The following is a 22947-nucleotide window of genomic DNA, read 5'->3' as shown; positions in this document are numbered from 1 at the left end:
CGTACTCTTAGCATGAGAACTCCGTAAGTGCGCGCGGCGGAGCCGGGGACGGAGTTTCACGGGTTGCTGACGTCACGACATCCGTCCGCGGAGTTCTCCTTCGTGTGGATAGCCCTTAAAGGGGTATCCACACGAAGGAGAAGTCCGCTCCTTTCCTCCGCGGAGCGCGGATCACGTGAGACATACGTCATCCCTTTTCGACGCCTCGTGGCGCCGTTCTCTCGTTCTCCTCCGTGGCGGAGGCGCGGAGGCTTCGTACTCTTAGCATGAGAACTCCGCAAGTGCGCGCGGCGGAGCCGGGGACGGAGTTTCCCGGGTTGCTGACGTCACGACATCCGTCCGCGGAGTTCTCCTTCGTGTGGATAGCCCTTAAAGGGGTATCCACACGAAGGAGAAGTCCGCTCCTTTCCTCCGCGGAGCGCGCATCACGTGAGACATACGTCATCCCTTTTTGACGCCTCGTGGCGCCGTTCTCTAGTTCTCCTCCGTGGCGGAGGCGCGGAGGCTTCGTACTCTTAGCATGAGAACTCCGTAAGTGCGCGCGGCGGAGCCGGGGACGGAGTTTCCCGGGTTGCTGACGTCACGACATCCGTCCGCGGAGTTCTCCTTCGTGTGGATAGCCCTTAAAGGGGTATCCACACGAAGGAGAAGTCCGCTCCTTTCCTCCGCGGAGCGCGCATCACGTGAGACATACGTCATCCCTTTTCGACGCCTCGTGGCGCCGTTCTCTCGTTCTCCTCCGTGGCGGAGGCGCGGAGGCTTCGTACTCTTAGCATGAGAACTCCGTAAGTGCGCGCGGCGGAGCCGGGGACGGAGTTTTACGGGTTGCTGTCGTCACGACATCCGTCCGCGGAGTTCTCCTTCGTGTGGATAGCCCTTAAAGGGGTATCCACACGAAGGAGAAGTCCGCTCCTTTCCTCCGCGGAGCGCGCATCACGTCAGACATACGTCATCCCTTTTCGACGCCTCGTGGCGCCGTTCTCTCGTTCTCCTCCGTGGCGGAGGCGCGGAGGCTTCGTACTCTTAGCATGAGAACTCCGCAAGTGCGCGCGGCGGAGCCGGGGACGGAGTTTCCCGGGTTGCTGACGTCACGACCTCCGTCCGCGGAGTTCTCCTTCGTGTGGATAGCCCTTAAAGGGGTATCCACACGAAGGAGAAGTCCGCTCCTTTCCTCCGCGGAGCGCGCATCACGTGAGACATACGTCATCCCTTTTCGACGCCTCGTGGCGCCATTCTCTAGTTCTCCTCCGTGGCGGAGGCGCGGAGGCTTCGTACTCTTAGCATCAGAACTCCGTAAGTGCGCGCGGCGGAGCCGGGGACGGAGTTTCACGGGTTGCTGTCGTCACGACATCCGTCCGCGGAGTTCTCCTTCGTGTGGATAGCCCTTAAAGGGGTATCCACACGAAGGAGAACTCCGCTCCTTTCCTCCGCGGAGCGCGCATCACGTGAGACATACGTCATCCCTTTTCGACGCCTCGGGGCGCCGTTCTCTCGTTCTCCTCCGTGGCGGAGGCGCGGAGGCTTCGTACTCTTAGCATCAGAACTCCGTAAGTGCGCGCGGCGGAGCCGGGGACGGAGTTTCACGGGTTGCTGTCGTCACGACATCCGTCCGCGGAGTTCTCCTTCGTGTGGATAGCCCTTAAAGGGGTATCCACACGAAGGAGAAGTCCGCTCCTTTCCTCCGCGGAGCGCGCATCACGTGAGACATACGTCACCCCTTTTTGACGCCTCGTGGCGCCGTTCTCTAGTTCTCCTCCGTGGCGGAGGCGCGGAGGCTTCGTACTCTTAGCATGAGAACTCCGTAAGTGCGCGCGGCGGAGCCGGGGACGGAGTTTCACGGGTTGCTGTCGTCACGACATCCGTCCGCGGAGTTCTCCTTCGTGTGGATAGCCCTTAAAGGGGTATCCACACGAAGGAGAAGTCCGCTCCCTTCCTCCGCGGAGCGCGCATCACGTGAGACATACGTCATCCCTTTTTGACGCCTCGCGGCGCCGTTCTCTAGTTCTCCTCCGTGGCGGCGGCGCGGAGGCTTCGTACTCTTAGCATCAGAACTCCGTAAGTGCGCGCGGCGGAGCCGGGGACGGAGTTTCACGGGTTGCTGTCGTCACGACATCCGTCCGCGGAGTTCTCCTTCGTGTGGATAGCCCTTAAAGGGGTATCCACACGAAGGAGAACTCCGCTCCTTTCCTCCGCGGAGCGCGCATCACGTGAGACATACGTCACCCCTTTTCGACGCCTCGGGGCGCCGTTCTCTCGTTCTCCTCCGTGGCGGAGGCGCGGAGGCTTCGTACTCTTAGCATCAGAACTCCGTAAGTGCGCGCGGCGGAGCCGGGGACGGAGTTTCACGGGTTGCTGTCGTCACGACATCCGTCCGCGGAGTTCTCCTTCGTGTGGATAGCCCTTAAAGGGGTATCCACACGAAGGAGAAGTCCGCTCCTTTCCTCCGCGGAGCGCGCATCACGTGAGACATACGTCACCCCTTTTCGACGCCTCGGGGCGCCGTTCTCTAGTTCTCCTCCGTGGCGGAGGCGCGGAGGCTTCGTACTCTTAGCATCAGAACTCCGTAAGTGCGCGCGGCGGAGCCGGGGACGGAGTTTCACGGGTTGCTGTCGTCACGACATCCGTCCGCGGAGTTCTCCTTCGTGTGGATAGCCCTTAAAGGGGTATCCACACGAAGGAGAAGTCCGCTCCTTTCCTCCGCGGAGCGCGCATCACGTGAGACATACGTCATCCCTTTTTGACGCCTCGCGGCACCGTTCTCTAGTTCTCCTCCGTGGCGGAGGCGCGGAGGCTTCGTACTCTTAGCATCAGAACTCCGTAAGTGCGCGCGGCGGAGCCGGGGACGGAGTTTCACGGGTTGCTGTCGTCACGACATCCGTCCGCGGAGTTCTCCTTCGTGTGGATAGCCCTTAAAGGGGTATCCACACGAAGGAGAAGTCCGCTCCTTTCCTCCGCGGAGCGCGCATCACGTGAGACATACGTCACCCCTTTTCGACGCCTCGGGGCGCCGTTCTCTAGTTCTCCTCCGTGGCGGAGGCGCGGAGGCTTCGTACTCTTAGCATCAGAACTCCGTAAGTGCGCGCGGCGGAGCCGGGGACGGAGTTTCACGGGTTGCTGTCGTCACGACATCCGTCCGCGGAGTTCTCCTTCGTGTGGATAGCCCTTAAAGGGGTATCCACACGAAGGAGAAGTCCGCTCCTTTCCTCCGCGGAGCGCGCATCACGTGAGACATACGTCACCCCTTTTCGACGCCTCGGGGCGCCGTTCTCTAGTTCTCCTCCGTGGCGGAGGCGCGGAGGCTTCGTACTCTTAGCATCAGAACTCCGTAAGTGCGCGCGGCGGAGCCGGGGACGGAGTTTCACGGGTTGCTGTCGTCACGACATCCGTCCGCGGAGTTCTCCTTCGTGTGGATAGCCCTTAAAGGGGTATCCACACGAAGGAGAAGTCCGCTCCTTTCCTCCGCGGAGCGCGCATCACGTGAGACATACGTCATCCCTTTTTGACGCCTCGCGGCGCCGTTCTCTAGTTCTCCTCCGTGGCGGAGGCGCGGAGGCTTCGTACTCTTAGCATCAGAACTCCGTAAGTGCGCGCGGCGGAGCCGGGGACGGAGTTTCACGGGTTGCTGTCGTCACGACATCCGTCCGCGGAGTTCTCCTTCGTGTGGATAGCCCTTAAAGGGGTATCCACACGAAGGAGAACTCCGCTCCTTTCCTCCGCGGAGCGCGCATCACGTGAGACATACGTCACCCCTTTTCGACGCCTCGGGGCGCCGTTCTCTCGTTCTCCTCCGTGGCGGAGGCGCGGAGGCTTCGTACTCTTAGCATCAGAACTCCGTAAGTGCGCGCGGCGGAGCCGGGGACGGAGTTTCCCGGGTTGCTGACGTCACGACCTCCGTCCGCGGAGTTCTCCTTCGTGTGGATAGCCCTTAAAGGGGTATCCACACGAAGGAGAACTCCGCTCCTTTCCTCCGCGGAGCGCGCATCACGTGAGACATACGTCATCCCTTTTCGACGCCTCGGGGCGCCGTTCTCTCGTTCTCCTCCGTGGCGGAGGCGCGGAGGCTTCGTACTCTTAGCATCAGAACTCCGTAAGTGCGCGCGGCGGAGCCGGGGACGGAGTTTCACGGGTTGCTGTCGTCACGACATCCGTCCGCGGAGTTCTCCTTCGTGTGGATAGCCCTTAAAGGGGTATCCACACGAAGGAGAAGTCCGCTCCTTTCCTCCGCGGAGCGCGCATCACGTGAGACATACGTCATCCCTTTTCGACGCCTCGGGGCGCCGTTCTCTCGTTCTCCTCCGTGGCGGAGGCGCGGAGGCTTCGTACTCTTAGCATCAGAACTCCGTAAGTGCGCGCGGCGGAGCCGGGGACGGAGTTTCCCGGGTTGCTGACGTCACGACCTCCGTCCGCGGAGTTCTCCTTCGTGTGGATAGCCCTTAAAGGGGTATCCACACGAAGGAGAAGTCCGCTCCTTTCCTCCGCGGAGCGCGCATCACGTGAGACATACGTCATCCCTTTTCGACGCCTCGTGGCGCCGTTCTCTAGTTCTCCTCCGTGGCGGAGGCGCGGAGGCTTCGTACTCTTAGCATGAGAACTCCGCAAGTGCGCGCGGCGGAGCCGGGGACGGAGTTTCCCGGGTTGCTGACGTCACGACATCCGTCCGCGGAGTTCTCCTTCGTGTGGATAGCCCTTAAAGGGGTATCCACACGAAGGAGAAGTCCGCTCCTTTCCTCCGCGGAGCGCGCATCACGTGAGACATACGTCATCCCTTTTCGACGCCTCGTGGCGCCGTTCTCTCGTTCTCCTCCGTGGCGGAGGCGCGGAGGCTTCGTACTCTTAGCATCAGAACTCCGTAAGTGCGCGCGGCGGAGCCGGGGACGGAGTTTCACGGGTTGCTGTCGTCACGACATCCGTCCGCGGAGTTCTCCTTCGTGTGGATAGCCCTTAAAGGGGTATCCACACGAAGGAGAAGTCCGCTCCCTTCCTCCGCGGAGCGCGCATCACGTGAGACATACGTCATCCCTTTTTGACGCCTCGCGGCGCCGTTCTCTAGTTCTCCTCCGTGGCGGCGGCGCGGAGGCTTCGTACTCTTAGCATGAGAACTCCGCAAGTGCGCGCGGCGGAGCCGGGGACGGAGTTTCACGGGTTGCTGTCGTCACGACATCCGTCCGCGGAGTTCTCCTTCGTGTGGATAGCCCTTAAAGGGGTATCCACACGAAGGAGAAGTCCGCTCCTTTCCTCCGCGGAGCGCGCATCACGTGAGACATACGTCATCCCTTTTTGACGCCTCGCGGCGCCGTTCTCTAGTTCTCCTCCGTGGCGGCGGCGCGGAGGCTTCGTACTCTTAGCATGAGAACTCCGCAAGTGCGCGCGGCGGAGCCGGGGACGGAGTTTCCCGGGTTGCTGACGTCACGACATCCGTCCGCGGAGTTCTCCTTCGTGTGGATAGCCCTTAAAGGGGTATCCACACGAAGGAGAAGTCCGCTCCTTTCCTCCGCGGAGCGCGCATCACGTGAGACATACGTCATCCCTTTTTGACGCCTCGTGGCGCCGTTCTCTAGTTCTCCTCCGTGGCGGAGGCGCGGAGGCTTCGTACTCTTAGCATGAGAACTCCGTAAGTGCGCGCGGCGGAGCCGGGGACGGAGTTTCCCGGGTTGCTGACGTCACGACATCCGTCCGCGGAGTTCTCCTTCGTGTGGATAGCCCTTAAAGGGGTATCCACACGAAGGAGAAGTCCGCTCCTTTCCTCCGCGGAGCGCGCATCACGTGAGACATACGTCATCCCTTTTTGACGCCTCGTGGCGCCGTTCTCTAGTTCTCCTCCGTGGCGGAGGCGCGGAGGCTTCGTACTCTTAGCATGAGAACTCCGCAAGTGCGCGCGGCGGAGCCGGGGACGGAGTTTCCCGGGTTGCTGACGTCACGACATCCGTCCGCGGAGTTCTCCTTCGTGTGGATAGCCCTTAAAGGGGTATCCACACGAAGGAGAAGTCCGCTCCTTTCCTCCGCGGAGCGCGCATCACGTGAGACATACGTCATCCCTTTTTGACGCCTCGTGGCGCCGTTCTCTAGTTCTCCTCCGTGGCGGAGGCGCGGAGGCTTCGTACTCTTAGCATGAGAACTCCGTAAGTGCGCGCGGCGGAGCCGGGGACGGAGTTTCACGGGTTGCTGACGTCACGACATCCGTCCGCGGAGTTCTCCTTCGTGTGGATAGCCCTTAAAGGGGTATCCACACGAAGGAGAAGTCCGCTCCTTTCCTCCGCGGAGCGCGCATCACGTGAGACATACGTCATCCCTTTTTGACGCCTCGCGGCGCCGTTCTCTAGTTCTCCTCCGTGGCGGCGGCGCGGAGGCTTCGTACTCTTAGCATGAGAACTCCGCAAGTGCGCGCGGCGGAGCCGGGGACGGAGTTTCCCGGGTTGCTGACGTCACGACATCCGTCCGCGGAGTTCTCCTTCGTGTGGATAGCCCTTAAAGGGGTATCCACACGAAGGAGAAGTCCGCTCCTTTCCTCCGCGGAGCGCGCATCACGTGAGACATACGTCATCCCTTTTTGACGCCTCGTGGCGCCGTTCTCTAGTTCTCCTCCGTGGCGGAGGCGCGGAGGCTTCGTACTCTTAGCATGAGAACTCCGTAAGTGCGCGCGGCGGAGCCGGGGACGGAGTTTCACGGGTTGCTGTCGTCACGACATCCGTCCGCGGAGTTCTCCTTCGTGTGGATAGCCCTTAAAGGGGTATCCACACGAAGGAGAAGTCCGCTCCCTTCCTCCGCGGAGCGCGCATCACGTGAGACATACGTCATCCCTTTTTGACGCCTCGTGGCGCCGTTCTCTAGTTCTCCTCCGTGGCGGCGGCGCGGAGGCTTCGTACTCTTAGCATGAGAACTCCGTAAGTGCGCGCGGCGGAGCCGGGGACGGAGTTTCCCGGGTTGCTGACGTCACGACATCCGTCCGCGGAGTTCTCCTTCGTGTGGATAGCCCTTAAAGGGGTATCCACACGAAGGAGAAGTCCGCTCCTTTCCTCCGCGGAGCGCGCATCACGTGAGACATACGTCATCCCTTTTTGACGCCTCGTGGCGCCGTTCTCTAGTTCTCCTCCGTGGCGGAGGCGCGGAGGCTTCGTACTCTTAGCATGAGAACTCCGCAAGTGCGCGCGGCGGAGCCGGGGACGGAGTTTCCCGGGTTGCTGACGTCACGACATCCGTCCGCGGAGTTCTCCTTCGTGTGGATAGCCCTTAAAGGGGTATCCACACGAAGGAGAAGTCCGCTCCTTTCCTCCGCGGAGCGCGCATCACGTGAGACATACGTCATCCCTTTTTGACGCCTCGTGGCGCCGTTCTCTAGTTCTCCTCCGTGGCGGAGGCGCGGAGGCTTCGTACTCTTAGCATGAGAACTCCGCAAGTGCGCGCGGCGGAGCCGGGGACGGAGTTTCCCGGGTTGCTGACGTCACGACATCCGTCCGCGGAGTTCTCCTTCGTGTGGATAGCCCTTAAAGGGGTATCCACACGAAGGAGAAGTCCGCTCCTTTCCTCCGCGGAGCGCGCATCACGTGAGACATACGTCATCCCTTTTTGACGCCTCGTGGCGCCGTTCTCTAGTTCTCCTCCGTGGCGGAGGCGCGGAGGCTTCGTACTCTTAGCATGAGAACTCCGTAAGTGCGCGCGGCGGAGCCGGGGACGGAGTTTCACGGGTTGCTGACGTCACGACATCCGTCCGCGGAGTTCTCCTTCGTGTGGATAGCCCTTAAAGGGGTATCCACACGAAGGAGAAGTCCGCTCCTTTCCTCCGCGGAGCGCGCATCACGTGAGACATACGTCATCCCTTTTCGACGCCTCGTGGCGCCGTTCTCTCGTTCTCCTCCGTGGCGGAGGCGCGGAGGCTTCGTACTCTTAGCATGAGAACTCCGCAAGTGCGCGCGGCGGAGCCGGGGACGGAGTTTCCCGGGCTGTTGACGTCACGACATCCGTCCGCGGAGTTCTCCTTCGTGTGGATAGCCCTTAAAGGGGTATCCACACGAAGGAGAAGTCCGCTCCTTTCCTCCGCGGAGCGCGCATCACGTGAGACATACGTCATCCCTTTTCGACGCCTCGTGGCGCCGTTCTCTCGTTCTCCTCCGTGGCGGAGGCGCGGAGGCTTCGTACTCTTAGCATGAGAACTCCGTAAGTGCGCGCGGCGGAGCCGGGGACGGAGTTTCCCGGGCTGTTGACGTCACGACATCCGTCCGCGGAGTTCTCCTTCGTGTGGATAGCCCTTAAAGGGGTATCCACACGAAGGAGAAGTCCGCTCCTTTCCTCCGCGGAGCGCGCATCACGTGAGACATACGTCATCCCTTTTCGACGCCTCGTGGCGCCGTTCTCTCGTTCTCCTCCGTGGCGGAGGCGCGGAGGTTTCGTACTCTTAGCATGAGAACTCCGCAAGTGCGCGCGGCGGAGCCGGGGACGGAGTTTCCCGGGCTGTTGACGTCACGACATCCGTCCGCGGAGTTCTCCTTCGTGTGGATAGCCCTTAAAGGGGTATCCACACGAAGGAGAAGTCCGCTCCTTTCCTCCGCGGAGCGCGCATCACGTGAGACATACGTCATCCCTTTTCGACGCCTCGTGGCGCCGTTCTCTCGTTCTCCTCCGTGGCGGAGGCGCGGAGGCTTCGTACTCTTAGCATGAGAACTCCGCAAGTGCGCGCGGCGGAGCCGGGGACGGAGTTTCCCGGGCTGTTGACGTCACGACATCCGTCCGCGGAGTTCTCCTTCGTGTGGATAGCCCTTAAAGGGGTATCCACACGAAGGAGAAGTCCGCTCCTTTCCTCCGCGGAGCGCGCATCACGTGAGACATACGTCATCCCTTTTCGACGCCTCGTGGCGCCGTTCTCTCGTTCTCCTCCGTGGCGGAGGCGCGGAGGCTTCGTACTCTTAGCATGAGAACTCCGTAAGTGCGCGCGGCGGAGCCGGGGACGGAGTTTCCCGGGCTGTTGACGTCACGACATCCGTCCGCGGAGTTCTCCTTCGTGTGGATAGCCCTTAAAGGGGTATCCACACGAAGGAGAAGTCCGCTCCTTTCCTCCGCGGAGCGCGCATCACGTGAGACATACGTCATCCCTTTTCGACGCCTCGTGGCGCCGTTCTCTCGTTCTCCTCCGTGGCGGAGGCGCGGAGGCTTCGTACTCTTAGCATGAGAACTCCGCAAGTGCGCGCGGCGGAGCCGGGGACGGAGTTTCCCGGGCTGTTGACGTCACGACATCCGTCCGCGGAGTTCTCCTTCGTGTGGATAGCCCTTAAAGGGGTATCCACACGAAGGAGAAGTCCGCTCCTTTCCTCCGCGGAGCGCGCATCACGTGAGACATACGTCATCCCTTTTCGACGCCTCGTGGCGCCGTTCTCTCGTTCTCCTCCGTGGCGGAGGCGCGGAGGCTTCGTACTCTTAGCATGAGAACTCCGCAAGTGCGCGCGGCGGAGCCGGGGACGGAGTTTCCCGGGTTGCTGACGTCACGACATCCGTCCGCGGAGTTCTCCTTCGTGTGGATAGCCCTTAAAGGGGTATCCACACGAAGGAGAAGTCCGCTCCTTTCCTCCGCGGAGCGCGCATCACGTGAGACATACGTCATCCCTTTTTGACGCCTCGTGGCGCCGTTCTCTAGTTCTCCTCCGTGGCGGAGGCGCGGAGGCTTCGTACTCTTAGCATGAGAACTCCGTAAGTGCGCGCGGCGGAGCCGGGGACGGAGTTTCCCGGGTTGCTGACGTCACGACATCCGTCCGCGGAGTTCTCCTTCGTGTGGATAGCCCTTAAAGGGGTATCCACACGAAGCAGAAGTCCGCTCCTTTCCTCCGCGGAGCGCGCATCACGTGAGACATACGTCATCCCTTTTCGACGCCTCGTGGCGCCGTTCTCTCGTTCTCCTCCGTGGCGGAGGCGCGGAGGCTTCGTACTCTTAGCATGAGAACTCCGTAAGTGCGCGCGGCGGAGCCGGGGACGGAGTTTCCCGGGCTGTTGACGTCACGACATCCGTCCGCGGAGTTCTCCTTCGTGTGGATAGCCCTTAAAGGGGTATCCACACGAAGGAGAAGTCCGCTCCTTTCCTCCGCGGAGCGCGCATCACGTGAGACATACGTCATCCCTTTTCGACGCCTCGTGGCGCCGTTCTCTCGTTCTCCTCCGTGGCGGAGGCGCGGAGGTTTCGTACTCTTAGCATGAGAACTCCGCAAGTGCGCGCGGCGGAGCCGGGGACGGAGTTTCCCGGGCTGTTGACGTCACGACATCCGTCCGCGGAGTTCTCCTTCGTGTGGATAGCCCTTAAAGGGGTATCCACACGAAGCAGAAGTCCGCTCCTTTCCTCCGCGGAGCGCGCATCACGTGAGACATACGTCATCCCTTTTCGACGCCTCGTGGCGCCGTTCTCTCGTTCTCCTCCGTGGCGGAGGCGCGGAGGTTTCGTACTCTTAGCATGAGAACTCCGCAAGTGCGCGCGGTGGAGCCGGGGACGGAGTTTCCCGGGCTGTTGACGTCACGACATCCGTCCGCGGAGTTCTCCTTCGTGTGAATAGCCCTTAAAGGGGTATCCACACGAAGGAGAAATCCGCTCCTTTCCTCCGCGGAGCGCGCATCACGTGAGACATACGTCATCCCTTTTCGACGCCTCGGGGCGCCGTTCTCTCGTTCTCCTCCGTGGCGGAGGCGCGGAGGCTTCGTACTCTTAGCATGAGAACTCCGCAAGTGCGCGCGGCGGAGCCGGGGACGGAGTTTCCCGGGCTGTTGACGTCACGACATCCGTCCGCGGAGTTCTCCTTCGTGTGGATAGCCCTTAAAGGGGTATCCACACGAAGGAGAAATCCGCTCCTTTCCTCCGCGGAGCGCGCATCACGTAAGACATACGTCATCCCTTTTCGACGCCTCGTGGCGCCGTTCTCTCGTTCTCCTCCGTGGCGGAGGCGCGGAGGCTTCGTACTCTTAGCATGAGAACTCCGCAAGTGCGCGCGGCGGAGCCGGGGACGGAGTTTCCCGGGCTGTTGACGTCACGACATCCGTCCGCGGAGTTCTCCTTCGTGTGGATAGCCCTTAAAGGGGTATCCACACGAAGGAGAAGTCCGCTCCTTTCCTCCGCGGAGCGCGCATCACGTGAGACATACGTCATCCCTTTTCGACGCCTCGTGGCGCCGTTCTCTCGTTCTCCTCCGTGGCGGAGGCGCGGAGGCTTCGTACTCTTAGCATGAGAACTCCGTAAGTGCGCGCGGCGGAGCCGGGGACGGAGTTTCCCGGGCTGTTGACGTCACGACATCCGTCCGCGGAGTTCTCCTTCGTGTGGATAGCCCTTAAAGGGGTATCCACACGAAGGAGAAGTCCGCTCCTTTCCTCCGCGGAGCGCGCATCAAGTGAGACATACGTCATCCCTTTTCGACCCCTCGTGGCGCCGTTCTCTCGTTCTCCTCCGTGGCGGAGGCGCGGAGGCTTCGTATTCTTAGCATGAGAACTCCGCAAGTGCGCGCGGCGGAGCCGGGGACGGAGTTTCCCGGGCTGTTGACGTCACGACATCCGTCCGCGGAGTTCTCCTTCGTGTGGATAGCCCTTAAAGGGGTATCCACACGAAGGAGAAGTCCGCTCCTTTCCTCCGCGGAGCGCGCATCACGTGAGACATACGTCATCCCTTTTCGACGCCTCGTGGCGCCGTTCTCTCGTTCTCCTCCGTGGCGGAGGCGCGGAGGCTTCGTACTCTTAGCATGAGAACTCCGCAAGTGCGCGCGGCGGAGCCGGGGACGGAGTTTCCCGGGCTGTTGACGTCACGACATCCGTCCGCGGAGTTCTCCTTCGTGTGGATAGCCCTTAAAGGGGTATCCACACGAAGGAGAAGTCCGCTCCTTTCCTCCGCGGAGCGCGCATCAAGTGAGACATACGTCATCCCTTTTCGACGCCTCGTGGCGCCGTTCTCTCGTTCTCCTCCGTGGCGGAGGCGCGGAGGCTTCGTACTCTTAGCATGAGAACTCCGTAAGTGCGCGCGGCGGAGCCGGGGACGGAGTTTCCCGGGCTGTTGACGTCACGACATCCGTCCGCGGAGTTCTCCTTCGTGTGGATAGCCCTTAAAGGGGTATCCACACGAAGGAGAAGTCCGCTCCTTTCCTCCGCGGAGCGCGCATCACGTGAGACATACGTCATCCCTTTTCGACGCCTCGTGGCGCCGTTCTCTCGTTCTCCTCCGTGGCGGAGGCGCGGAGGTTTCGTACTCTTAGCATGAGAACTCCGCAAGTGCGCGCGGCGGAGCCGGGGACGGAGTTTCCCGGGCTGTTGACGTCACGACATCCGTCCGCGGAGTTCACCTTCGTGTGGATAGCCCTTAAAGGGGTATCCACACGAAGGAGAAGTCCGCTCCTTTCCTCCGCGGAGCGCGCATCACGTGAGACATACGTCATCCCTTTTCGACGCCTCGTGGCGCCGTTCTCTCGTTCTCCTCCGTGGCGGAGGCGCGGAGGCTTCGTACTCTTAGCATGAGAACTCCGTAAGTGCGCGCGGCCGAGCCGGGGACCGAGTTTCCCGGGCTGTTGACGTCACGACATCCGTCCGCGGAGTTCTCCTTCGTGTGAATAGCCCTTAAAGGGGTATCCACACGAAGGAGAAATCCGCTCCTTTCCTCCGCGGAGCGCGCATCACGTGAGACATACGTCATCCCTTTTCGACGCCTCGGGGCGCCGTTCTCTCGTTCTCCTCCGTGGCGGAGGCGCGGAGGCTTCGTACTCTTGGCATGAGAACTCCGCAAGTGCGCGCGGCGGAGCCGGGGACGGAGTTTCCCGGGATGTTGACGTCACGACATCCGTCCGCGGAGTTCTCCTTCGTGTGGATAGCCCTTAAAGGGGTATCCACACGAAGGAGAAGTCCGCTCCTTTCCTCCGCGGAGCGCGCATCACGTGAGACATACGTCACCCCTTTTTGACACCTCGGGGCGCCGTTCTCTAGTCTCCTCCGTGGCGGAGGCGCGGAGGCTTCGTACTCTTAGCATGAGAACTCCGCAAGTGCGCGCGGCGGAGCCGGGGACGGAGTTTCCCGGGTTGCTGACGTCACGACATCCGTCAGCGAAGTTCTCCTTCGTGTGGATAGCCCTTAAAGGGGTATCCACACGAAGGAGAAGTCCGCTCCTTTCCTCCGCGGAGCGCGCATCACGTGAGACATACGTCACCCCTTTTTGACGCCTCGGGGCGCCGTTCTCTCGGTCTCCTCCGTGGCGGAGGCGCGGAGGCTTCGTACTCTTAGCATGAGAACTCCGCAAGTGCGCGCGGCGGAGCCGGGGACGGAGTTTCCCGGGATGTTGACGTCACGACATCCGTCCGCGGAGTTCTCCTTCGTGTGGATAGCCCTTAAAGGGGTATCCACACGAAGGAGAAGTCCGCTCCTTTCCTCCGCGGAGCGCGCATCACGTGAGACATACGTCACCCCTTTTTGACACCTCGGGGCGCCGTTCTCTAGTCTCCTCCGTGGCGGAGAAGCGGAGGCTTCGTACTCTTAGCATGAGAACTCCGCAAGTGCGCGCGGCGGAGCCGGGGACGGAGTTTCCCGGGCTGTTGACGTCACGACATCCGTCCGCGGAGTTCTCCTTCGTGTGGATAGCCCTTAAAGGGGTATCCACACGAAGGAGAAGTCCGCTCCTTTCCTCCGCGGAGCGCGCATCACGTGAGACATACGTCACCCCTTTTTGACGCCTCGGGGCGCCGTTCTCTAGTTCTCCTCCGTGGCGGAGGCGCGGAGGCTTCGTACTCTTAGCATGAGAACTCCGCAAGTACGCGCGGCGGAGCCGGGGACGGAGTTTCCCGGGTTGCTGACGACACGACATCCGTCCGCGGAGTTCTCCTTCGTGTGGATAGCCCTTAAAGGGGTATCCACACGAAGGAGAAGTCCGCTCCTTTCCTCCGCGGAGCGCGCATCACGTGAGACATACGTCACCCCTTTTTGACGCCTCGGGGCGCCGTTCTCTCGGTCTCCTCCGTGGCGGAGGCGCGGAGGCTTCGTACTCTTAGCATGAGAACTCCGCAAGTGCGCGCGGCGGAGCCGGGGACGGAGTTTCCCGGGATGTTGACGTCACGACATCCGTCCGCGGAGTTCTCCTTCGTGTGGATAGCCCTTAAAGGGGTATCCACACGAAGGAGAAGTCCGCTCCTTTCCTCCGCAGAGCGCGCATCACGTGAGACATACGTCACCCCTTTTTGACGCCTCGGGGCGCCGTTCTCTAGTTCTCCTCCGTGGCGGAGGCGCGGAGGCTTCGTACTCTTAGCATGAGAACTCCGCAAGTGCGCGCGGCGGAGCCGGGGACGGAGTTTCCCGGGATGTTGACGTCACGACATCCGTCCGCGGAGTTCTCCTTCGTGTGGATAGCCCTTAAAGGGGTATCCACACGAAGGAGAAGTCCGCTCCTTTCCTCCGCGGAGCGCGCATCACGTGAGACATACGTCACCCCTTTTTGACGCCTCGGGGCGCCGTTCTCTAGTTCTCCTCCGTGGCGGAGGCGCGGAGGCTTCGTACTCTTAGCATGAGAACTCCGCAAGTGCGCGCGGCGGAGCCGGGGACGGAGTTTCCCGGGATGTTGACGTCACGACATCCGTCCGCGGAGTTCTCCTTCGTGTGGATAGCCCTTAAAGGGGTATCCACACGAAGGAGAAGTCCGCTCCTTTCCTCCGCGGAGCGCGCATCACGTGAGACATACGTCACCCCTTTTTGACACCTCGGGGCGCCGTTCTCTAGTCTCCTCCGTGGCGGAGAAGCGGAGGCTTCGTACTCTTAGCATGAGAACTCCGCAAGTGCGCGCGGCGGAGCCGGGGACGGAGTTTCCCGGGCTGTTGACGTCACGACATCCGTCCGCGGAGTTCTCCTTCGTGTGGATAGCCCTTAAAGGGGTATCCACACGAAGGAGAAGTCCGCTCCTTTCCTCCGCGGAGCGCGCATCACGTGAGACATACGTCACCCCTTTTTGACGCCTCGGGGCGCCGTTCTCTAGTTCTCCTCCGTGGCGGAGGCGCGGAGGCTTCGTACTCTTAGCATGAGAACTCCGCAAGTACGCGCGGCGGAGCCGGGGACGGAGTTTCCCGGGTTGCTGACGACACGACATCCGTCCGCGGAGTTCTCCTTCGTGTGGATAGCCCTTAAAGGGGTATCCACACGAAGGAGAAGTCCGCTCCTTTCCTCCGCGGAGCGCGCATCACGTGAGACATACGTCACCCCTTTTTGACACCTCGGGGCGCCGTTCTCTAGTTCTCCTCCGTGGCGGAGAAGCGGAGGCTTCGTATTCTTAGCATGAGAACTCCGCAAGTGCGCGCGGCGGAGCCGGGGACGGAGTTTCCCGGGCTGTTGACGTCACGACATCCGTCCGCGGAGTTCTCCTTCGTGTGGATAGCCCTTAAAGGGGTATCCACACGAAGGAGAAGTCCGCTCCTTTCCTCCGCGGAGCGCGCATCATGTGAGACATACGTCACCCCTTTTTGACGCCTCGGGGCGCCGTTCTCTAGTTCTCCTCCGTGGCGGAGGCGCGGAGGCTTCGTACTCTTAGCATGAGAACTCCGCAAGTGCGCGCGGCGGAGCCGGGGACGGAGTTTCCCGGGCTGTTGACGTCACGAGATCCGTCCGCGGAGTTCTCCTTCGTGTGGATAGCCCTTAAAGGGGTATCCACACGAAGGAGAAGTCCGCTCCTTTCCTCCGCGGAGCGCGCATCACGTGAGACATACGTCACCCCTTTTTGACGCCTCGGGGCGCCGTTCTCTAGTTCTCCTCCGTGGCGGAGAAGCGGAGGCTTCGTACTCTTAGCATGAGAACTCCGCAAGTGCGCGCGGCGGAGCCGGGGACGGAGTTTCCCGGGCTGTTGACGTCACGACATCCGTCCGCGGAGTTCTCCTTCGTGTGGATAGCCCTTAAAGGGGTATCCACACGAAGGAGAAGTCCGCTCCTTTCCTCCGCGGAGCGCGCATCACGTGAGACATACGTCACCCCTTTTTGACGCCTCGGGGCGCCGTTCTCTAGTTCTCCTCCGTGGCGGAGAAGCGGAGGCTTCGTACTCTTAGCATGAGAACTCCGCAAGTGCGCGCGGCGGAGCCGGGGACGGAGTTTCCCGGGCTGTTGACGTCACGACATCCGTCCGCGGAGTTCTCCTTCGTGTGGATAGCCCTTAAAGGGGTATCCACACGAAGGAGAAGTCCGCTCCTTTCCTCCGCGGAGCGCGCATCACGTGAGACATACGTCACCCCTTTTTGACGCCTCGGGGCGCCGTTCTCTAGTTCTCCTCCGTGGCGGAGGCGCGGAGGCTTCGTACTCTTAGCATGAGAACTCCGCAAGTGCGCGCGGCGGAGCCGGGGACGGAGGTTCACGGGTTGCTGACGTCACGACATCCGTCCGCGGAGTTCTCCTTCGTGTGGATAGCCCTTAAAGGGGTATCCAGACGAAGGAGAAGTCCGCTCCTTTCCTCCGCGGAGCGCGCATCACGTGAGACATACGTCATCCCTTTTCGACGCCTCGTGGCGCCGTTCTCTCGTTCTCCTCCGTGGCGGAGGCGCGGAGGCTTCGTACTCTTAGCATGAGAACTCCGGAAGTGCGCGCGGCGGAGCCGGGGACGGAGTTTCACGGGTTGCTGACGTCACGACATCCGTCCGCGGAGTTCTCCTTCGTGTGGATAGCCCTTAAAGGGGTATCCACACGAAGGAGAAGTCCGCTCCTTTCCTCCGCGGAGCGCGCATCACGTGAGACATACGTCACCCCTTTTTGACGCCTCGGGGCGCCGTTATCTCGTTCTCCTCCGTGGCGGAGGCGCGGAGGCTTCGTACTCTTAGCATGAGAACTCCGCAAGTGCGCGCGGCGGAGCCGGGGACGGAGTTTCACGGGTTGCTGACGTCACGACATCCGTCCGCGGAGTTCTCCTTCGTGTGGATAGCCCTTAAAGGGGTATCCACACGAAGGAGAAGTCCGCTCCTTTCCTCCGCGGAGCGCGCATCACGTGAGACATACGTCATCCCTTTTCGACGCCTCGTGGCGCCGTTTTCTCGTTCTCCTCCGTGGCGGAGGCGCGGAGGCTTCGTACTCTTAGCATGAGAACTCCGGAAGTGCGCGCGGCGGAGCCGGGGACGGAGTTTCACGGGTTGCTGACGTCACGACATCCGTCCGCGGAGTTCTCCTTCGTGTGGATAGCCCTTAAAGGGGTATCCACACGAAGGAGAAGTCCGCTTCTTTCCTCCGCGGAGCGCGCATCACGTGAGACATACGTCACCCCTTTTCGACGCCTCGTGGCGCCGTTCTCTCGTTCTCCTCCGTGGCGGAGGCGCGGAGGCTTCGTACTCTTAGCATGAGAACTCCGGAAGTGCGCGCGGCGGAGCCGGGGACGGAGTTTCACGGGTTGCTGACGTCACGACATCCGTCCGCGGAGTTCTCCTTCGTGTGGATAGCCCTTAAAGGGGTATCCACACGAAGGAGAAGTCCGCTCCTTTCCTCCACGGAGCGCGCATCACGTGAGACATACGTCACCCCTTTTTGACGCCTCGGGGCGCCGTTATCTCGTTCTCCTCCGTGGCGGAGGCGCGGAGGCTTCGTACTCTTAGCATGAGAACTCCGCAAGTGCGCGCGGCGGAGCCGGGGACGGAGTTTCACGGGTTGCTGACGTCACGACATCCGTCCGCGGAGTTCTCCTTCGTGTGGATAGCCCTTAAAGGGGTATCCACACGAAGGAGAAGTCCGCTCCTTTCTTCCGCTGAGCGCGCATCACGTGAGACATACGTCATCCCTTTTCGACGCCTCGTGGCGCCGTTCTCTCGTTCTCCTCCGTGGCGGAGGCGCGGAGGCTTCGTACTCTTAGCATGAGAACTCCGGAAGTGCGCGCGGCGGAGCCGGGGACGGAGTTTCACGGGTTGCTGACGTCACGACATCCGTCCGCGGAGTTCTCCTTCGTGTGGATAGCCCTTAAAGGGGTATCCACACGAAGGAGAAGTCCGCTCCTTTCCTCCGCGGAGCGCGCATCACGTGAGACATACGTCACCCCTTTTTGACGCCTCGGGGCGCCGTTCTCTCGTTCTCCTCCGTGGCGGAGGCGCGGAGGCTTCGTACTCTTAGCATGAGAACTCCGCAAGTGCGCGCGGCGGAGCCGGGGACGGAGTTTCACGGGTTGCTGACGTCACGACATCCGTCCGCGGAGTTCTCCTTCGTGTGGATAGCCCTTAAAGGGGTATCCACACGAAGGAGAAGTCCGCTCCTTTCCTCCGCGGAGCGCCCATCACGTGAGACATACGTCATCCCTTTTCGACGCCTCGTGGCGCCGTTCTCTCGTTCTCCTCCGTGGCGGAGGCGCGGAGGCTTCGTACTCTTAGCATGAGAACTCCGCAAGTGCGCGCGGCGGAGCCGGGGACGGAGTTTTTCGGGTTGCTGACGTCACGACATCCGTCCGCGGAGTTCTCCTTCGTGTGGATAGCCCTTAAAGGGGTATCCACACGAAGGAGAAGTCCGCTCCTTACCTCCGCGGAGCGCGCATCACGTGAGACATACGTCACCCCTTTTTGACGCCTCGGGGCGCCGTTCTCTCGTTCTCCTCCGTGGCGGAGGCGCGGAGGCTTCGTACTCTTAGCATGAGAACTCCGCAAGTGCGCGCGGCGGAGCCGGGGACGGAGTTTCACGGGTTGCTGACGTCACGACATCCGTCCGCGGAGTTCTCCTTCGTGTGGATAGCCCTTAAAGGGGTATCCACACGAAGGAGAAGTCCGCTCCTTTCCTCCGCGGAGCGCCCATCACGTGAGACATACGTCATCCCTTTTCGACGCCTCGTGGCGCCGTTCTCTCGTTCTCCTCCGTGGCGGAGGCGCGGAGGCTTCGTACTCTTAGCATGAGAACTCCGGAAGTGCGCGCGGCGGAGCCGGGGACGGAGTTTTACGGGTTGCTGACGTCACGACATCCGTCCGCGGAGTTCTCCTTCGTGTGGATAGCCCTTAAAGGGGTATCCACACGAAGGAGAAGTCCGCTCCTTACCTCCGCGGAGCGCGCATCACGTGAGACATACGTCACCCCTTTTTGACGCCTCGGGGCGCCGTTCTCTCGTTCTCCTCCGTGGCGGAGGCGCGGAGGCTTCGTACTCTTAGCATGAGAACTCCGCAAGTGCGCGCGGCGGAGCCGGGGACGGAGTTTCACGGGTTGCTGACGTCACGACATCCGTCCGCGGAGTTCTCCTTCGTGTGGATAGCCCTTAAAGGGGTATCCACACGAAGGAGAAGTCCGCTCCTTTCCTCCGCGGAGCGCGCATCACGTGAGACATACGTCACCCCTTTTTGACGCCTCGTGGCGCCGTTCTCTCGTTCTCCTCCGTGGCGGAGGCGCGGAGGCTTCGTACTCTTAGCATGAGAACTCCGCAAGTGCGCGCGGCGGAGCCGGGGACGGAGTTTCCCGGGTTGCTGACGTCACGACATCCGTCCGCGGAGTTCTCCTTCGTGTGGATAGCCCTTAAAGGGGTATCCACACGAAGGAGAAGTCCGCTCCTTTCCTCCGCGGAGCGCCCATCACGTGAGACATACGTCATCCCTTTTCGACGCCTCGTGGCGCCGTTCTCTCGTTCTCCTCCGTGGCGGAGGCGCGGAGGCTTCGTACTCTTAGCATGAGAACTCCGCAAGTGCGCGCGGCGGAGCCGGGGACGGAGTTTTACGGGTTGCTGACGTCACGACATCCGTCCGCGGAGTTCTCCTTCGTGTGGATAGCCCTTAAAGGGGTATCCACACGAAGGAGAAGTCCGCTCCTTACCTCCGCGGAGCGCGCATCACGTGAGACATACGTCACCCCTTTTTGACGCCTCGGGGCGCCGTTCTCTCGTTCTCCTCCGTGGCGGAGGCGCGGAGGCTTCGTACTCTTAGCATGAGAACTCCGGAAGTGCGCGCGGCGGAGCCGGGGACGGAGTTTTACGGGTTGCTGACGTCACGACATCCGTCCGCGGAGTTCTCCTTCGTGTGGATAGCCCTTAAAGGGGTATCCACACGAAGGAGAAGTCCGCTCCTTACCTCCGCGGAGCGCGCATCACGTGAGACATACGTCACCCCTTTTTGACGCCTCGGGGCGCCGTTCTCTCGTTCTCCTCCGTGGCGGAGGCGCGGAGGCTTCGTACTCTTAGCATGAGAACTCCGGAAGTGCGCGCGGCGGAGCCGGGGACGGAGTTTTACGGGTTGCTGACGTCACGACATCCGTCCGCGGAGTTCTCCTTCGTGTGGATAGCCCTTAAAGGGGTATCCACACGAAGGAGAAGTCCGCTCCTTACCTCCGCGGAGCGCGCATCACGTGAGACATACGTCACCCCTTTTTGACGCCTCGGGGCGCCGTTCTCTCGTTCTCCTCCGTGGCGGAGGCGCGGAGGCTTCGTACTCTTAGCATGAGAACTCCGCAAGTGCGCGCGGCGGAGCCGGGGACGGAGTTTTACGGGTTGCTGACGTCACGACATCCGTCCGCGGAGTTCTCCTTCGTGTGGATAGCCCTTAAAGGGGTATCCACACGAAGGAGAAGTCCGCTCCTTTCCTCCGCGGAGCGCGCATCACGTGAGACATACGTCACCCCTTTTTGACGCCTCGGGGCGCCGTTCTCTCGTTCTCCTCCGTGGCGGAGGCGCGGAGGCTTCGTACTCTTAGCATGAGAACTCCGGAAGTGCGCGCGGCGGAGCCGGGGACGGAGTTTCACGGGTTGCTGACGTCACGACATCCGTCCGCGGAGTTCTCCTTCGTGTGGATAGCCCTTAAAGGGGTATCCACACGAAGGAGAAGTCCGCTCCTTTCCTCCGCGGAGCGCCCATCACGTGAGACATACGTCATCCCTTTTCGACGCCTCGTGGCGCCGTTCTCTCGTTCTCCTCCGTGGCGGAGGCGCGGAGGCTTCGTACTCTTAGCATGAGAACTCCGCAAGTGCGCGCGGCGGAGCCGGGGACGGAGTTTTACGGGTTGCTGACGTCACGACATCCGTCCGCGGAGTTCTCCTTCGTGTGGATAGCCCTTAAAGGGGTATCCACACGAAGGAGAAGTCCGCTCCTTACCTCCGCGGAGCGCGCATCACGTGAGACATACGTCACCCCTTTTTGACGCCTCGGGGCGCCGTTCTCTCGTTCTCCTCCGTGGCGGAGGCGCGGAGGCTTCGTACTCTTAGCATGAGAACTCCGCAAGTGCGCGCGGCGGAGCCGGGGACGGAGTTTCACGGGTTGCTGACGTCACGACATCCGTCCGCGGAGTTCTCCTTCGTGTGGATAGCCCTTAAAGGGGTATCCACACGAAGGAGAAGTCCGCTCCTTTCCTCCGCGGAGCGCGCATCACGTGAGACATACGTCACCCCTTTTTGACGCCTCGTGGCGCCGTTCTCTCGTTCTCCTCCGTGGCGGAGGCGCGGAGGCTTCGTACTCTTAGCATGAGAACTCCGGAAGTGCGCGCGGCGGAGCCGGGGACGGAGTTTCACGGGTTGCTGACGTCACGACATCCGTCCGCGGAGTTCTACTTCGTGTGGATAGCCCTTAAAGGGGTATCCACACGAAGGAGAAGTCCGCTCCTTTCCTCCGCGGAGCGCGCATCACGTGAGACATACGTCACCCCTTTTTGACGCCTCGGGGCGCCGTTCTCTCGGTCTCCTCCGTGGCGGAGGCGCGGAGGCTTCGTACTCTTAGCATGAGAACTCCGCAAGTGCGCGCGGCGGAGCCGGGGACGGAGTTTCCCGGGATGTTGACGTCACGACATCCGTCCGCGGAGTTCTCCTTCGTGTGGATAGCCCTTAAAGGGGTATCCACACGAAGGAGAAGTCCGCTCCTTTCCTCCGCGGAGCGCGCATCACGTGAGACATACGTCATCCCTTTTCGACGCCTCGTGGCGCCGTTCTCTCGTTCTCCTCCGTGGCGGAGGCGCGGAGGCTTCGTACTCTTAGCATGAGAACTCCGCAAGTGCGCGCGGCGGAGCCGGGGACGGAGTTTCACGGGTTGCTGTCGTCACGACATCCGTCCGCGGAGTTCTCCTTCGTGTGGATAGCCCTTAAAGGGGTATCCACACGAAGGAGAAGTCCGCTCCTTTCCTCCGCGGAGCGCGCATCACGTGAGACATACGTCACCCCTTTTTGACGCCTCGGGGCGCCGTTCTCTAGTTCTCCTCCGTGGCGGAGGCGCGGAGGCTTCGTACTCTTAGCATGAGAACTCCGCAAGTGCGCGCGGCGGAGCCGGGGACGGAGTTTCCCGGGATGTTGACGTCACGACATCCGTCCGCGGAGTTCTCCTTCGTGTGGATAGCCCTTAAAGGGGTATCCACACGAAGGAGAAGTCCGCTCCTTTCCTCCGCGGAGCGCGCATCACGTGAGACATACGTCATCCCTTTTCGACGCCTCGTGGCGCCGTTCTCTCGTTCTCCTCCGTGGCGGAGGCGCGGAGGCTTCGTACTCTTAGCATGAGAACTCCGCAAGTGCGCGCGGCGGAGCCGGGGACGGAGTTTCCCGGGTTGCTGACGTCACGACATCCGTCCGCGGAGTTCTCCTTCGTGTGGATAGCCCTTAAAGGGGTATCCACACGAAGGAGAAGTCCGCTCCTTTCCTCCGCGGAGCGCGCATCACGTGAGACATACGTCATCCCTTTTCGACGCCTCGTGGCACCGTTCTCTCGTTCTCCTCCGTGGCGGAGGCGCGGAGGCTTCGTACTCTTAGCATGAGAACTCCGCAAGTGCGCGCGGCGGAGCCGGGGACGGAGTTTCCCGGGTTGCTGACGTCACGACATCCGTCCGCGGAGTTCTCCTTCGTGTGGATAGCCCTTAAAGGGGTATCCACACGAAGGAGAAGTCCGCTCCTTTCCTCCGCGGAGCGCGCATCACGTGAGACATACGTCACCCCTTTTTGACGCCTCGGGGCGCCGTTCTCTCGGTCTCCTCCGTGGCGGAGGCGCGGAGGCTTCGTACTCTTAGCATGAGAACTCCGCAAGTGCGCGCGGCGGAGCCGGGGACGGAGTTTCCCGGGCTGTTGACGTCACGACATCCGTCCGCG

The sequence above is a fragment of the Ixodes scapularis genome, unplaced genomic scaffold (assembly GCF_016920785.2).
Source record: "Ixodes scapularis isolate PalLabHiFi unplaced genomic scaffold, ASM1692078v2 PGA_scaffold10__122_contigs__length_95168666, whole genome shotgun sequence".
In the NCBI taxonomy this organism is placed as follows: domain Eukaryota; kingdom Metazoa; phylum Arthropoda; class Arachnida; order Ixodida; family Ixodidae; genus Ixodes; species Ixodes scapularis.
The sequence above is the reverse complement of the archived record's forward strand: the minus strand, read 5'-3'. Positions refer to the sequence as shown.